This window comes from Tyto alba, unplaced genomic scaffold, assembly GCF_018691265.1.
Source record: "Tyto alba isolate M040663 unplaced genomic scaffold, T.alba_DEE_v4.0 Super-Scaffold_12, whole genome shotgun sequence".
NCBI lineage: Eukaryota > Metazoa > Chordata > Aves > Strigiformes > Tytonidae > Tyto > Tyto alba.
Window position 1 is genome coordinate 4,315,168 of NW_024881274.1, and position 18,636 is coordinate 4,333,803.

Genomic DNA, 18,636 nt, shown 5'->3' on the forward strand with positions numbered 1-18,636 from the left:
ATTTGGTGAAGTAGATTAAAGTTCCATTGCGTGGCAAATGATGTCAAACCATTCCTCTCCAAACTACATCCCAAACCAGATGGTCTTGATCTTTGAAAAAAATACAGATTTTGGATATCAAAATTACTTTCTTTGGAAGTTTCTCAAGGCAGAACATCAGAATGTAATATTAAATGAGGCATTATGCAATATATACAAATATAAAACATTACTGTAAATAAAATAGATCATTAAAATGGTATTTTTTGTAAAAATCTAATTAAAATGTCAGATACAATAAAATCAAGATGTAGCATCTTGCAGTAAAAATATAGTTGAAATCAGGAAAATGTTTCAGTACTGATGAAATGCCCATTTTATAAGCCCTTTAGGTGGATGCAACTAGATTCCAGCCAGTTAAGTTGCTTAAAAAATATAAACTATACATATGATCATAGGTTCCTATCCACACTTAATCAGATGTCATCAGTCTAGCCAGGCAAAATGGCAAAGCAATCCTAAGTGTTTCTCTAAAAATAATTACTAATAGACTCATTTTTTCTTCCTCTTCAACTTACAGAATGCACACTAGATGCTGGTTTTGAAAGTTTTTTCTGCTTTATGATGTCTAAAAACTTGTTTGCTTGTTGTTGCTTCACAGAAGCTGCCGATTCAATAGGCTGATAGACAAAAATGAGAGTTGTAAGACAAATACTAAAACCTGCAGGACTCCACTGACACTGCCAGGGCTCCTGGAAGTCACCCCCCAAAATTCCCCAGTCCGGGCTCAAGGTATCTGGCTGAAACCCAAAGCATGATGTGAAACTTGAAACCAGGAAAGTTCAGCCCAGTTTCATGTTTTGTAAGTGATATTGCACAGCTCTGGCTGATGCTCAGCCACGTGGGTTCTGTGTTTGATACGTCCTTCTCTCCCCTGCCCCAGAGCAGTGGCTGAGGCTCCCTCTGTGCATTCTTGATAGAATCCATGCTTCCCTCGCCGGGGCAATGGTAAATGGCAAACCTAATTCTTCAGCCCATGATGTAAGTGAAGAGGTATAGGAAGTGTTTGGCCCTAAGAAACTGAGCATTAAATGTCAGTATCACTTCATCTCTTCACTGTCATCATCTTATGGGTGAGTCATACCAGTTGCTAAATAAAACGTGAATTGGCAAACTGAAATGGGAATATGAATGTGGCTGGTAGTGATGACTCAGTGAAACTCAGCCCAGCAGCCACTGAGGCACTGGTGGGCTAGTCTCCATGTAAGAAGCACGCTTGAGGGTAACCCTAGGGGGATGTTAAGGGAAAAAAACCTCCTCACCGTTGCTGCTTGACTGTGTAAATTTATGGCACAGTAAATGGATTTTATGAATAAATAACTACTGCAAATTGTTAACAAAGAAAGTAATTAAGTTAGTACATGTTACCAAAGGATGTGGCAAATTGGCCATCTCTTGGAGTCTTCTTTATGGCTGGAGTCAGCAGACGGCGCTGTCCTGCGTTGCCTCACGGGTTTGTTGCAGTGAGCCCTACTCAGGCGTGTAAACACTGCTCAGGCTTGGCAAAATGCTTGGCTGTAGTTTCGCGATGCTAATTCTTTCCAGGAGCTGTTGTAAATAGTAAAAGCTCTTGCTCTCTCTTTTAATCTTTCCATCTAGAGTCAGGCTGGGGAGCAGAACTGCCCCCTGAGAAGTGAAAGCATAGAGGGTTTCTTTTGGTGCTCTTTCTGCAAAGCTCTGTGCCAGGACTGAAGGGTCCAAGGACAAGGAAAGGCTAAGAGTACCCACTTCCCAAATGCCATGCTGTAGACATTCCTCCCAACCGGCAGCCACCTCCTACCAGTCAGCAGAGGGATGCGAGTGTAAATCAGGATAAGACTGCCTTACATAAAATCTACAGGCTGATTGATAACCTTACAGTTTTAGGGGTTTAGCTCTTCAGATTGAGCCATGTCATCCTACCAACAGCTTATTAACTCATCAAGAGGAAGACAAAGCTCTTCTTTCTTGTTCTTTAGTAGATGTTTACTTAATCCTTTAGGCAGGCAGTCTTGCCCACAATTGGCAATCAATAAGCCACAACTGGTGGACTTGAAGTTAACCCAGTTTTCAAGCTGGTGCAGCCCTGCTGGTGTGAAACCAAAAAGGTCTTTGCAAGTGTTCAGTGTCAGCTTGTCTCTGCTGCCACTGAAGGAGAGGCTACTGGAAAACCTCCACTAACTTCAGTGAGAGTTAAACTAGGGTACCGCTGAGACCTACCAAAACCACCATCTTTCAGTGATTTTGCTGGTCTACAAGATGATTTTACAATAGCACCGAACTTGGAGAATGGATATGACTTAGGACAACCTCTGTATGCAGGTCAAATCCCTGCATTAAATGATACCTTATTCACTTGCCAATTTAAAGCTAGATCAGACTGCCTGAGAGCGCCAAACTATCAAGCATATTTTCATATCTGGGAGAGAGCATTTTAATCTAAAGGATTTAATGCCACTGAGCTGTGTGTATGTCTTGTAAACCTGGTCTTGTACTTCTTACACACAGGGAACTTCCCCAACAGTGCATGTGCAAAGCAGTGACAGGGTATTGAAAAAGAGATAAGGCAGACAGATTGACTCACCAGCTAAGAGGAGTCTAGTACGCAGTGAGAAATTTATCCCAATCTAGCCTGTAGAGCCCGGCCTTTCAGACAGTCTGGAAATCTCCTGAATGACAGAAGAGAAGCGATTTGAAGCCAGAGTCCATACCTGTGCCACGCTACTGAACTTGCCCCTGTTGAAGGTGTGCAAACACACAGGCGTACACTGACACAGGCATGCATCTCCTGCCTGGCAGCACACACTGACTGGCACTCAGCCCAGCTTGTAAATCAGGGGCTGCAATAAAAGCAGAAGAACAGCATTTCTGACAAGCAGGGCAGTATTTATGAGCATCTGCAGCCCTCCTTCACCTCCTAATTTGGACATTGCCCTTATTAAACATTCTTCCATCCGCCCAGCTTCCAAGTGAATGGGGCAGCTCCCAGGGGACCTGAGCTGAACTCCAGTGAAGAGCAGTGCTTGCTACAACCAGAGCTTGGGGAAAAGAGTCAGAAAAGCATCTGAGCTTGGTTGTTGTGGAACTTGACTCCAGAAGAACCCATCACCACAGAGCACAGCCAGCCAGGCCTCCAGTTGGTTTCAAAGCTGCTGATTCAGACACCAATATGCCATCAAAAGCTCCTTTCCTAACACCAGCCTCTCCCCTGTGCCACTTCATCCAAGCTCTTTACTGTTTCAGTATCACCTTCTCCAGCTTTTGCACTTGCCATCCACCTTTCTCTCACTAGTTCTTGAGTTTTCTCACCAGCCTTTTGGGTTTGACCCCCAGATTGAGGTTTCTTATACAGATAACTGCCCTGGGACACAGGTCTCGTGTTGGTTTGCCCATGTACACTATGCTACTGCCACTTACATCCTATTCTGAGGCTTTACGCGGTTCAACATCTTCCATATGGAGCTGAATTTCATTCCCATTGCCAGAGATGGAAAACAGCATTTACCAACTGATCTGTATCTGTGTTGTTATTTACTGGGGTTATAGTTCTGCCCACAGCTGCTTATCAAGGGGAAGAGGCCATCACACAAGACACAGAGCGGAGAGTCCCCAGCTGAAGAACCTGGATCCATATTTTTGGAAAGCACATTTTGATTTCGGGAAGCAATGGGAAGCTGGAGTCTGGGCACATTTGAAGATCTGGGCCTTAGAAATGACAGTGAAACAACTGAATTATTACCCCATTTCACAGGTAGGAACTGGGCATGGGAATGACCTAGAGAGTTCACAGAAAAACTGGACTTTGGATCCAGATCTCCTGAATTCAGCACAATAACTTAATCACTAGAGACTTTCATGCTGCCCATCTGCACAGGATGAGCTAACGTCCAGACTCTGTAGCTATCCAGGGCTGCAGCTTGCTGGCAAAAGCAAAAGAAGACACCCACCTCCCTCGCCAGCACAGTGATCCGCTCTGCTCTGGGGGGGGACTGGGAGCATCAAGCCCCCTGATCATCTGCTTAGATCCTTCCTGACATGAGTTTTTTTCCTGTTTCGCGCCTGCTGTGTTTCAAACTCTCCCCTCACCCACTGTGGAGGTGTCACAACACGCCCGCGTCTGAGCCCTTGGAGAGAGGGGTGGAAGAAGGGGAGACTGTGGTAAGCAAGCGCTTACAGCCGTCTCCCGCTGGCTCCAGCACTCACACATCAGTGCAGCCCTTTCCTGGGGGTGGTTAATCCACACACACACAGAGGAGACCACATTAGCCTTGCTGAGAGCTTCATCTCACAACCGAGATAACGGGTTCGAGGAGAGGAGGGGTGCGCAGGGGGTTGGTTGGTGGTAGGGGGATTGTTTCGTGCTCTCTCTCATCCATTTCCCTGCTCGTCTCCAAAGGGCAGGCGGGAGCCTGTAATTTGTGGGGATGAAGAGGCTGGTTCCTTGGGTGGTTAGAGCCTTGGAGACTGGAAGTCCCTCCCCAGCAGCGTCTGCTACCACAGCTCTGGGCTTGGGTTACTTACTGGGAGGTCTTCAAAGCAGGAGAGTGGAGGTGGAGAGCAAAACAGAAGTGTCAGCCCCTTCCTCTACTGCGCTGGCTGTCGCAGCGAGCTGAGCCTGGAGAGAAGGGAGCCAAGGCAGCATGGCCTCCCCTGGAAAGCACTCACCACAGCCCTGTGTGGTCCTCAAGAGCTGGACCTGCTCACTGGCTGGGTCACTGTCAGCTTATCTTGGGCAAAATTGTAGGATAATATTGGAATACTTAGCAACACTATTGTTCTTTGCATTGTAGAGGCACTTACAGGCCTTCAGATAAGAGATTGTCCCTACCTCAATGGCAAGACATTAAATGGGAAACCTGGAAAACTATCCAAACAAAGCACAGAGAGAATGAGCTGCTGCAGCTCCTGAGTCCTAGGCTATTACCTTCCCCAGTAAGCTCATCTGCATCCCAGGAAGGCTGAGAACTATAATAGGACACACAGCTGCAGAGCCTTAATTTTTCTCCCCTGGAAGGGACTGGAGACCAAACTAGATGAGCCACCCCCAAGGCTGACCAGGAGGCATTATGGTAAGACCATTCCTAAGTTAATGACGCCTCCTCTGCAGCATCCACTTGGCCTGGCACTGGGTCCCGACTGGAAACTGGAATTGAAACACTGATTGATCCAGCGAGAGTTAAATCAATATAGTCCTTCCCGTGCATCTCCCTATTTCCTCCAATGGGAAACTCGTCCCTTTTCTTCTCCCCAAAGCACAGAGGCCTTGCAATCTGAGGGGCTCCAAGCGTGCAAAGCTGTCATGAATGAATACACTCTGTAGTCACAAGTGTCAATTTTCTGGCATGTTCACAACCTTGCCCTTTAGCCTTTTCACCAGACGGTGGGCTGTGTGGCCAGGCTATGCGTTTCCTATCTGTACTTGCTCCTCATGAAGCAAGGATGATAGTAGTTCTATTCCGACCCTTGCACCTCTTCCCAGAAAAGAAGAAACTTTCTCACTGGGAAGAAAAATAAATGTTTCATTTTGTGTGTTTTTCTGGGAAAGCATCCAGACACAAGGAAGAAGGAAAAAAAAAAAAAAAAAGTCCCAATATTCCCTGTTTCAGATCAACTGGAAAAATAAAGTTCATTCTTGGAAAGAGAGCAAAGGAAACGGTTTAATCTCAGACTGGTTCCAGTTCCAAACTGGTTTTGCTTGTGCACACACAGAGCCCCTCCCAAGTGCCCTGGTTGTTTCCCAGGGGAGGGAACCTCTTTAGAATCAGCAGTGTAATTCAAGATGGGTCCTGCTGCCCCAGAGCTGTAATTTACCCTATGTACTTCAGACATCAACATCCTTAGAGCCTAAAAAATCACCCTCTGCTACTGCTGGGGTAGAGCACCGTGCTGGTGGTGGTGGGAATTGCAGTTGCTAGAATGAACCGGGACTATTTGGGGTTCCAAATCCATTTGCAGCAATTAAAACAACATCAGTGATACACAGTACTTGGGAAAGCCAAGGGAATTGTAATGATCAGATGCACTCATGCTCTCACAAGGGCTGTGAAACACAGAAACAGGGTCCAACTCCCCTCTCACCAATGCCAATATAAACCTGAAGTAAATCCACTAAAATTTATACTGGCGTGAGTAAAAGGAACTCCCAGCCAAGTAACTTTTCCTGTCTTTGACAGCAGGTTTCTCCTTCACTGAATTTTTCTGTCACGGCTAAAGCATTAGCACTGTGAACTTCTCGCAGCAATGCCCCGGCCATGTCAGGAGGACCCTGGCAGAGCACACCTTCCCGAGAGGAATGCCATGCTGTCGAGTTTGAAGATCCACACGGCAATGACGTATCTGTGCTACCTGAAGATCCAGAAGTGCAACAAAGCTGTCGAGAGGGCTGTGTTCAGGGGTAAATGCCTAGTGAGAAACATGCAGCTAGCACTCCAGGGGCCTTTGCAGCAGAGCTACCTTGCATTGCATTATAAAGCTTCCATTACTATCAGCATCTTCCCTTTAGCTGCCATCTAAATTTTGATGCCAGTGACACTACAACCAGTAAGTCGGCATAAGCCTCACAGCCCTGAGAAACAGCAAAACTGCCGTCAGCTGCAGTGGGCATCTCAGAGGATGCCATCACAGCGCTGCAACTGCTTGTCCCTCCAGTAGACCAGCAGATTGACACCCCAGTCACTATCAGATTCATGACTCGATCAGCTCCAAGTGTTATTTGTTGGTTAAAACCAGATGAACATTTCCAACTGCAATTTCCATTCTGGGCAGTAGAAGCAAGAACTGTAGGATCAAGGCTATGGGGCAGCTTGAATGCCGTGATGCCAAGACAGTACCCGAGCTGGTTATGTCCCTGCCTCTGCTCCGCATTCCTGCCAGCTCCCGTGACCAGCCTGCTCTAGCGCTGGCGACCAGAGGCCCAGCCACAGTAAGCGCCTGTCTCTGGAGGGCCCTCCCAGGAGGAAATGTGGTTTCACAGTGGCTGCTTGTCCGTGGGATCTATTTGGAGACACGACCCCGCCCTCCCAAGGGCTTGATGGATGACCAGCCAGGAGGATAAAAGGCTTTCCTCTTAAAGAAACCCAGCTAAATATAAACCCTTGTTGGCTTTAATGTGTCTTGAGCACTAACTAAAACCATCTGCAATGGTAAATCTGCTATCCCGGGCCCAACCGTTGTCTCACAGGCAGCTCTGGACCCCGCAAGCTCCAGAAGCCAGCAGCAGGCCGGGCTGACAAAGATGGGAGCAGGATGGAGATGCAGCCCAGGTTGGGATGCAGCAGAGACTCTGGATTGCTCCTGGTACTGTGGTGTCCCGTGGGAGCCAGCTACAATGTAGGGCACTCCCAAGGCTGTTTAAATTCATGCTTGGAGTGAGGGGCTGGTTTAGCCTGAACATTGCTTGGAGGAATGTGAAAGCGGCTCAACACCTCTTCCCTTTCTCCCCTTGTCTTTGCAGAGGCTGTTCCCTCAGGAAGCAGGTTAGAGTTTACACTGGGATGGCCAGATTGAAGTCTCTTGGCAAAATAAAGTGGAAGGACTCCAGCACTGACTCCCCCATGCAGCTCAGCTCAGCAGTAAGGGGTTTCCGAGAAGTCAGGGCTGACCTAGTGAGTCTGTTAGAGGAAATCTGTAGAGGAATCTGGGGCTAATAAGCATTTATTAGCCCTGAGGTGCAGTACAATGAGAAGCTTGGTTTAGCCAAAAGCAGCTAGGAGAAACCTGCCTCATTCTACCAACAGCTTGTGGTGATACTGTGGTGGAATGAGTGTCCTTACTGCAGGGACCTGGGAAAAACCTGAGGATGGACAGTTAGGTAAGAGCCCTCCCAGGGCCTGGATGTGACTGGTCTGCAGGGGAAGGAAGCTCTCATGACCTCTTGCTGCTGTTCGGAAAATGTTCTGTCACTATCATAGTGTTATTCAACCAACGAAGTGCTAAGAAATCCCAATACGAGGTCATGTAAATACAAATAGAAAATGAAGGGACTTGCAAGCTGCTTTAAAGAAAGAGAAGCTCCATTTTCAGTGCAGCTCTGTGGAACTAGGACAACCACCAGCTTCACTGGTGCTCCAAAGATGGACCTGGGCCCACCACTAAAGCCACGAGTCTCTGTACATTTAGGCATCAAACTTGGTTCTTTAGTGCAAACCACCTGAGGGACGAGACCCAGCTGAGAAGGCAAGAGGTCCACAGTGCACACATCCACCTGCTCTGCAAAAAAGACCAGACAGCGCCGTTCTTCCACGCCAGCCGCAGCCCCGTCCACCCGCTCCCCTGCCTCCCTCGCCCCGCTCTCCCCACCCTCAACCGCCGAAGTGACTGGCGCTCCCGTAGCCTCATGCAGGGAGAGCTGTGGTCTGCGCTGTGCCAGGGCTCCCTGCCAGCCTTCGCCAATGGCTCCTACGCCTCTGAGCCCAGTTTAGAAGCCTCGTTTTACTGCTTCCCAAACACAGCGGGTTCGGCTCAGTGCACCTTCTCCGGTTTACTCTGCGGAGGATGCAGGCTTGAAATAGAAAAAGGAAGGGACACCTAAAAATAAAACATAATTACAGAGGGAAAGGGTGTTTGGAGTTCAGAACTCTTGGCCCTGCTGGTAAGCAGTAACTGAGGCTCCAGGCTCACTGTTCTATATAGATGGGCAGCTTTTAACCTCTCAGCAATGATCTTAGATACCAGTAGTTGCCTTGAGCCCCAAAAGCTCAAATGTGCCTGTGGGGAAGCCCTGTGGCAGTCAGAGATACCAGCAATCCCTGCTAGAGCTCGGTGAAGTGTTTGTACCACACACTGTCCTGTTCTGAGCGAGCAGAAAGCTCACTTTGTCCCTTTGGGACACCTTCTAGAAGTAGTGCAGCGGGCTGCTCTTGGAGTTCCCCAAGGTCACACCCTGGCACTGAGGTAGGGGGAAAGGATGGGCGACAGCCTTAGCGAGGTTTATCAATGCTGCCCTTGGGATGGAGGTACCTGCCTCGGTTGACATTATGTGGGTTATGAAGAGTTTCTACCAGTTTCTGGGGAATGTGAGAGCAAGCCATGGGCAGAAACTGAGGTGGCTGGAGTCCTCTGCTCAGTGCCTGTCCTTACCCGAGCCTGACAGAGAACCAAAGGTGATAAAAGACATTTCTCTACTCTTGTGTGACCACAGCTGCTGAAGGAAAAGCTCAATGCCCAACTGGCTGCTCCATGCAGGAAGGTTTGCTGAGCCCCTGACCCCTCCAATAACCTGCAGGATCGAGTAGTTCAGACTTTTCAGGGCAGAGGGCTAGAGCAAGGAGGACAGAAGAAGCAGCCTGTGCCTGCCACCAAAACAACACGCTACAAGGATTTCCCAGTGGAGGCCCAGATCCAGCCTTGCTGGAGTAAGCAAATGTGATTCCATTGAGCTGAAGAGGAACTGGGCATTTGCTGTCATCTGTGAATGTTGGCTGTAGAGTTAATGTAGTTACATCAGGACCATGTTTGGACCTGAAACCTTGGACCAGAAGATAGAAAGGCAGCACAGAGGCTCCTGCTTCTAAGGATCACAGGCAGGTGCAGGGCAACAAGAAATTTTCAGCATTTAAGTCCTGTTTGCTACTACTCTGTTATAATCTAGATATTCCCCTGCTACCTAATTGTCCCTCTGAGGTGGTCCAACTACCAAAACTTAGTGAAAGGCTTTCTCAGCATCTTGCCCCATCTTCTTTTTATGGGTGATGAACTCCAGGGAGGAAAGAAGTGTCTTTTTCAGTGGATGGCCAAGAAGAAGTAGTCCTGAGGCCCTTTGCCTGCACTGACTGCAAATTCACACTCCTTTCTTCTCCCACCGAAACAAATCCACCTTTGGGATGGAGCACAGCAGCCACGCAGCAACTCCTCTTATCAGTTTAGAATAAGTAGTATCCTAAGCTATCACAGTGCAATTAATGACCTAAGACATCAGGTTTGAATCTGGTCTGGCTAAGAGCATCTCCACTAGCATCATCTCCCCGCTCCTAGCCCGCCTGGGAGTGACTCAGAGGGAACAGCATCACCTGCTGAATCATCAGCAAAACTTCCTGCACAAGCCGGCTCCATGGGGAGAACTCCCATGCAGAAATCAACTGACCAAGCCAAACACCGCTTTGCTTGTGGGAGCTGCAGGGCTGCTGGCCAAGAAATTATGGGGCCTGCCCTGGGTGTCTCTGCTCAGTAACACTCCCGACGGAGGGATTTCTTGTTCATTGGGGTTTCCTGACTTAATATGGGCCCGATTGTGATCAGCAAGCATGTAAAGACCCCAAGGTATTCAGGGAATTAGCTTAGTGCTAGCTGTTGTGCAAATCTGTCCCAGAGACAGCCCCTTCCCAACAGATGGAGGGGAATGGAAGCACAGGGAGAAGTGACTTGCCTGAGGTTGCACAGCCAGCTGCAGGCTGAGCCCGGAGGAGCACCCACTTCCCCACGTCACCCGTCTCCAGGCCTGTGTTCAATCCTGCAGACATTACAGCCTCCAGCTGAATTCTGCCACGCTGGGCATTCAAGGTGCACTCCTGCTCCCACTGCAACCCATCGGTGGTTTCACAGTAGGAACAAGATGGGACAGGCAGTGCTTCCCCCATGGCACATCCTTTCCCTTTGCCTGAGGAGGCTTGGTTATCTCGTCTCCTCAGCCTGATAGTCTCCGTCTGTCCGTCTGGGCAGGACAGAAGCTCTGCCTGTTGACTGCACATTGTCTGAGTCTGTCTGGCAACCTTGGCTCTCCCTTGTTCCATTGACTGCTCCCAGCACTGTCTCTGTCTGCCTGTCTCCCTGCTCAGGAGAGCAAGCCTGGCTCCCCGCTGCCGTGCCTCTGGCGTTCTGGCAGCATCTCTCCGTGTGTGGGAGGAGGTGGTGGAATAAGGGAAGAGCTGAGAGTTTAACACGACACAAACCGGATGCTGCAGCACCCTTACCCAGCCATGGGAGGTGGAGAACCTGCCTGGCCCAGAAGCAGGGCCAGGCACAACCCCCGGCTGGAGACCTGGGCACTCGTGTAGCTGTGACCACATCACGCGACGTGAATGCAGATTTGAAAAAACAGGCAGGGATAATATCTCTGGTGCCACCCTCCCTCTCCCTCAGACTGATGTAAATCTGCACATGCCAGAAGTGAGACCAGTCAAAACCAGCAGCAATATGGGTTGTGGGCCTGGATATAATGGTGCAAAGTGGGTGAAAGCTTGTAACCTCAAGTGGCAAACTTGTTTTACAGTGATACGGCTTTACTAGACGCAGGCAACGCTAAAGGGGGCCCTTTGTCAGTAAGAAAGGTATATGCCCCAACATTGACTCTTGGAGTAAGATCCCCTCCCTTTTATCCAGCCCTTTTGCCCACCGAGTGCTTTAGGGCAGGCATTTTCCACCAGGCTTTCCAGTGTTGGGTTCCTGCTGGAAGCTGAGGTGGGATTATGGGAGGAAGTCATTCCCAGGACAGGAAAAGTAGAAAAATAAAAAACATTGCACTAAACAAAAGCCTGATTTGATGGTTACTGATCATCTCACATAGTCCTCACTACCATACAAAGCACCCCCTAATTCCTGTGTGAGGCCATGTACTATGCGGGGAAATTGAAACAGAGAGAAAGACATTGTCAAGGTGGGGTACAGGTAAACTGTGGAGGGATAAATGCAAGTCAATGCCATCTCAGCTGATGGTCCAGCCGGTGACCTGTCCTCCTTTGGAGCTGGCCAGAGTCATGGCTGAACTCTTCATTGCTCTCCTTGCACCTTTCACATTAATGTGTTAATTGAAACTTGTGGACTGAAAATGCTGGGCTCACCACCGATCTGCAGACCAGCGCTGAGTTACTGCTCTTAGGCAGCAACGGCTGCAGCCTGTCTGCCTCAACCCCAGGGGTCTCGGCCACCTCAGGCAGAGCCCACTGACTCCACCAAGTTGGGGCTGATGCAGGTGATGAGACCAAACCCTGACTTCATGTATTTCCCACTCTCACCGGTGCAGCCTCAAAACTTGTTTTTCAAAAGCAGCAGGTTAGCATTGCTACTTGAAAGCTGATGCTACTCTGTCCCCCGGACGACAAATAATCACAGGAAAGGCAGTGAAAGAGAAGACCCTTGGAGTCCTATCCAGCTTATCTCTCTAGGGTCAGCAGGAGACTGTCTCCTCAGGTCTCTTCCTAGTGACCCTGGTGATGGGATTTCTCTCAGGGCTACAGGAACATACTAAGGGCTCAGAGGGCTTGTGTTTTTTGTGACAGTCATCCTTTATTTCCCCTCTATTTCATCCCTTTAGTTCCAGTTATTCAGTTATTTACCTCTCTGTGTCCCCTAAAAAATCTTTCTCCCTCCTTGGGCATCTTCCAAGAATGCGTATCAGCCCCTCCCCACCATCTGATTCAGCCTTTTGTCACAAACCAGTCCCTCAAGCTCCAGACCAGTTTACTGCTGTCCTCTGAACTCTGTTAGTGGTCATCTTCCGGCCGGAAGGCTAAAATTTTCCACAGGGTTTACTGCCCACAGCCAGAACCAGATTTTCAACAACATGCAGCACATCAGCTTGGAGCTGGTCACAAAAAGCCATCTATTCTTTCAGGGAGGAGATAAGACGTAGGTCCTTCGGAAAATACGTCAACTCTCACCTCCCAACACCAATGCACAGACACCTTCACATCCCACAGCATGTTTCACTGCTTGTTCGTATAGTGATACAATGAAGTCTGTATCTTAATTAGGGCACCGAGGTGCTAACATAATGGAAATTTAAAAAAAAGAAACCCATGACTTCTTGAGCTGTAACAGATCCTACCTTCAGACTGAGAGTCTTTCTCTAAAAGGGGAAGATCCTGAGCATTGTTTTCATACAGTTGCAGAACTCTGGGGCAGGTCTGGTCGATTTTAATGAAAACTGCAAAACTAGAGGAGCTTGACTTGAACTGATCAACCTCTAAGTCCTTCTTGGTGTAGTAGGGAGGGAGCCTCCTGTTGCTGGTTGCATATATTGCAGGCAGCACATTATTAAACCTCATCAAATGCATGACACAATATTCAAATAAATAAATAAAAATTTGCAGCCTACTGGTGACATCTTTAGCCACCCACTTCCACTGCCAGACGGTGACATAAGAACTGTGGGGCTGTAGGTGTTGCTGGCAGTCCAAGGGTTAAGCTGGGTTAGTCATGTCCAGGCAGGGCCAGGGGCAGATGCGATGCCCAGGGACACTGATGGTGGAAGGCCAGTGCCATCTATGGGCCATATCCTGCCTTGGCTGCTCTCTGTGCTGATGTGGGACAAGGGACAAGAGTGGGGACGGGTCTGTCTCAAGGGACTGCTGCTCTGAGCTGTCATCAGTCAGGTAAGAACAGGGGAGACTGTTGCACGCAAAGAGAGAGTGCCCAACAGATGGGTTCCGACCGTGCTAGCAGAGAAGCTGTCACTTGTGGTGATGGGAAAAGAGATGGGTCACGTCCCCTTGCAGCAGAGGCACCCGCCTGGGTTCCCATCTGGCAGACTGGCTTCCAGTTGAAGTGTCTAGGATGATAGGGAAACCTCCCCGATGGCAGAAAAATAGATGTCCTGTCTCTGAGAGTTCTGGGGGCCGCAGGCACCCCCAAACTCATAGCAGAGGACCAGAGCAGCATCTGTTGTGAAAACAGAGCAACTAAGGCACACAGTGGTGAAGCCATCTGTCACATTCAGCCATCTGCCTGTGCCAAACCCGGGAAGAAAACCCAAGGGTTTCTCCCAAGCACCAGTCAATGCTCTAAAAGTAAGTTTGCACTTTTCCTAAAGTATGATCCTATAGTGACATCCTCTAAAGCTGGTGATAGCTAAAAACATGCACTGGACAGTGCCAAAGTGGTTACTCTCACCATGCCCTTCCTGCAAACCAAATATCCCTAAACGTGAATAGTTATTTTTGCCCAGAAAATATAGATAGATGGATAGATAAAAGAAAAGTAAAGATGGACTTCCTTGCTGGTCTGGCAGTGCCTTTGCACAGCGACCTTCCCTGTCCTGGGAAGGCAGCACCCTCTGCTGCCCTCTCAGCAAACCAGACCTTGCTGTACAACCTCCTGGACTTCACTGACATTTCACTGGGGATTTCCAGGGAGTTTTGTAGCTGTTTGAATTCAGTTATGTATGCAATGCTTCTTCTATTAGCTAAGCATGATGAAGTATCAAGTTTACTGAGAAAAAGATCCAGGAACTTTTAAAACCCTTTTAATCGACTGCTTGTGATTCTAGAAAACAAGGCAGTGTATGGCCAGAGTGGAATTCCTGAACTGGCAATGTAATATTCTAATAAATACATCCCTCATCTGATGGGTGGGAAACAGATTTTAAGATTCTTAAATGTGATCTTAATCAAACTCATCTGGGAAATGGATTTCTTACACCCCCATCAAGCAAGTGTCTGCTTTTTAATGGAAAACTTCAGGAGAATTAACTGTCATTAAAGTGACATTAAACTCACTGAGTTTAAACAGGTGATTTTAAATAGCAAAATTTTCGCAAAACATTTCTGGTTCCAACTCAACGGATTCTCTTGGAATTACAGAATTCCTTATCTGTGTGTGGTTGAATTAGCCAAATTAACACAATACAAAAAATGAAGAAAAGAAGAAGGAAGGATTCAGGACCTGCGTATAACATCTACATGTTAGACAACATCATTATCTGATCAAAGAAGGGCTTGCTAAAGCTTAACAAACATACTCAAAGTAAGCTCAGCTTCATCTGCATATTTTTTTCTAACAGATATCTGTTCTAATTTCTGGTGATTTTAATATGCTATGGGGCAGCGTGAACACCAAGCTCCTCCTAAACGAGCAGATAGCCTGCAATCTCTACCTGGCATTAGTGTAGATCACTACATGTGGTCCAGGACAATGTTGAAAGTGTCCCTGTGTGTCTAAGGTTTGTGCTTGGAAAGTGGACATAGGATCAGATAATACATCAACTTAGCCTTTTTCCTACTCTAGAAAAGACACCTGTCTGCTACAGGACCACTGAAAACCTAACTAGAAGAAAATAGTAAGCCAAATACAAATTTATTGCCTACTGGCTACAAGCCATATCTCTGCATGTTTCTGGAAGCAAAGTATAGCAAAGCCATTCTCTAAAACAGCAACTCCCAAGATGTTAATATCAGTCACAAGAGGAGTAGTCTTGGCCAATATTAAACTTAGTCACTGAATTTTGTTGTTGTTCCCCATCTGATTTCTGTTTTTCTCACACAAGGACTAGTCTGTCAAAGAAAGATTGCTTAGAGACTTCTGATTGTTGGTTTCCAATGCCAGCATTAAGTAATAAACAGAATGGCTCAAGCAGCAAGTGATTTATCTCACTGGAAGGAGAGTAATTGGTCTGCACGGAAAACTCCCTAGTGGGATGGAAAGCAAACAAGTATCTTGATGCAGTGTATTGGCTCATCGGGAACACACTGAAGTTGCCAACAAACATGCTTTACTGACATCCTGTTTCTTTTTGGCTGCTCCAAGGGGTCAAACTGTATCTCCTGAAGTGGGAGAAACACGCCTGAAGCTTCCTGTTTCCACTTCTCTGCCCAAGAAACTGTCCTCAGGTCAGAGTGGTGAAAGGATACACCACCAGATGAAGATGTCCCAGGTGTGCATTTACAGGGGGAACCTTGGGAAGAGTAGACGGTACCTCTACATTTTCTTTAGCCCTGGCTAGTGTGACATTACTATGCTGCACTACACAGCTGCAGTTGCATGTCTATGCGGTTGATCCCTGGTCAAACCAAGGCTGTGATTGCCCCCATTCATATCTCAAACACCTCTGCTGAGATACACCCCTCTACAGATGAGTCCATACTACATTGATTTCTCTACAGAAGACTCAGCAGTTGCCAGAATTGGACAATCAATCAATGGTTGAGCCAGTTCTGGAGTGAAAGTGGAAGTGGGTTTGAGTTTTTGGTTTTCCAGTGGGAAGTAGCTGATGCCCCACTCTAGAAAGTGTGCTGTGGGGAGGTGGGGTTTGTAATTGCTAACCAGGAGCTCCCAGCAAGGGTGCTACATCACACCGAGATGTGTGAGACACTCCAAGTGTCTCACATCAGAGGGCATGATTTCTCCATTTTAACTCAAGACCTGGGGGGAGGTTCCCTTTCTTTCCCTGAGTCATCACAGGACCAAGTGACTAGCAATTAATTTCTAAATGTTAGCCTGACAGCCCACTACATTGGCTGGCAAAGACTTCCCAGGGCAGTATTCATCTCTAACCTGACATTAAGAGGACAGTAGAAACAGGAGGGACATGAAGCTGAGCTTGAATCACTGATAAAGAGATCAAGGACTCAGCACTGATAAAATAGGAGAACTCTGTGAACAATGCCAGTGCTATTGATAGAAAGAAAGGATCAGACCGTTCTTTTACTGCAGAGAAGAGATGAGAAGTTGCAGGAGGTTGGATTGTGCCAGTGATTTGCTCAGTAGCTCGCAGAAAACTGTATTAAGTCAGAACTGGTTTGCCCATCTCCTGCAAAAAAGGCATCTAAAGTTGCTTTTGCTACTTGCTTATTCCTTAGCTGCAGTTTTGGTAATGTTTGTCTCAGGAGAAGCAGTGAAGAGCTCCTTAGAGGGGTTTCTTCATATCAGTGGAAATGGTCTCATAATCTCTCAACAGAATTTGCACTGGTGAGTTTCTGTTACTTTGGTTAAATAACGCCCAGCAGAGCTGAAACCCACTGATCTCATTTTTGTGATAAATGTGAAAACCAAGAGCTGTACAGGTAACATCTTTTCGGACGCTTCAGCTGAAATGTAAAACCACTGAACTTCCTTGTTCCGACCAGTTGATGGGCAAGAGTGGGTGATAGTGGCTGACAAGCATACAGATCCCTCGACCTCCCACACAAACCCTTCCTACACTTGTTAGCATCCCTGTTATTATGTTAAAGATGGATCTCACTTATAAGCCCTAACTCAGACTCCTCATTAATCTCCACCTAAAAACACTAGCTATGGAAGAGCCTGATGTACGATCACCTGCCCAAGCACCAGAGGAATTGAATACAAAGAAAATGAAACACGCCGTCATTTTCCTCCGCTCAGACAGATCCCTTTTAACCACCCCCACTGAACTGAGTAGTGCTAAAGCATATTTGCTTCTAAAGACTGCCGGTTGTCTAGTGCCTTATATAGCTCAGCATGTTCATTCTTTTACTGATTAATTTCTATAAACAACGGAACGTGTAATCTAGCACCAGAAGCCTATCTATTTTTTATACTTACTAATATATGATATAGGATTATTGTAGTTTGTGGATCCTGTGGATATGTGTACAAAGCAGGCACAAATTAAGAAATATTTTACCACTATTAATTGTGACACGGGAGAAGGGTGTCAAATTCTGTTTAACAGCTTTCTTCGAATTTGAAATCTTTTACTGTAGAAAACTCACAAGAGCCTTTGCGATCCATTCACTTCCTGGGGATGTTTTCTTTTCCTTTTGTTTTCTCCCTTTTTGCTACACTTCTGCTGTCATCCCAGACTCGGGTCTGGGTGTTTTCTTGTGGTGTGTGGGCAGAAGCCCAGGGGAGGGGGGAAAAAGCAGACCTAATTACAGGGGATGCTCTCAAAAATAGAGTTGCTTTTCCCCTTGTCTGTGAGCTGGTGTGAGAGGTAGGTGTTCTAGTTCTTTCCAAAGTTTTGGAACAACAGGAGGGCGGAGTTACTGGCAGATGGACTGTCTTACATGTGTTTAAACTAAGCTCAAGAGTTACACAGCCATCACAATAGAAACAACTGAAGTAATTTTACATATTTAGCTCCCTTTCCTTCCTGCTTCCCTGCTGTCTCTTTCCCTCTAGTGTTCTTTATAGGAATATCAACCACCTATTCCTTCCCTGCAGATCCTCAGTGTGGCCACAACATGACCACATCCTGTCCCAAACAATGACATCAAAAAGGAAAAACCAGCAGAACTGCCAGTGCCCAGCTGGCAAAAAGGAACAGCAGCGACCGAGCAATTCCTGGAGATGCATGCGGAAGGTCTTAGTGAAGAAAAAGAAGCACGAGCTTGCCTCTTCGTGGTAAAAACTCTTGTTGTACCAATATTGCAGGAGAAAAAAAAAAAAAAAAACTATGAGAAGGAGGGGCCTTGTGGTTTGCCAAATGAAATGGTCCAGGGACAGAAAGGAGTGAAAGATGAGAGGTTTGGATCAGGTCAGAGATGTGGTTCAGCATGGTCCCTATAAACACTGTAGTGGGGGCAGCACAACGAAGTGCAGGATTAAGACTAAGCAGCTGGTGGTGAGAATAGTGGCAGCGGGATCCCCATGCCTGTTTCCTTTGTCTCAGTTTCCCACACTGCAACATGAAAGTTCATGCAACAGCAGGGCCCAAAGGACTCTCCTCGCTCTCCTGCTCGTTAACAAAAACTGGATCTCCAAAGCACAAAGAGTGTCATGAGTATATGAGACCATTCCCTATATAAGGCAGTAGTTCACGGTCTATTGTCATATCCATTCTAAATTCTCATTTTTGGGGTTTTAACTGTAAAAACTTGCCTTTCCCTGGGCAGAAGTTCAACTTGGAAAGATTCCATGCTGGAAGCTTTACTTTCCTTCTTTTGAAGAAATTCAGAGCAAAAATAATTTAGTTATGTCCAAGGTCAAAAGAGCATTTTCCAGTGG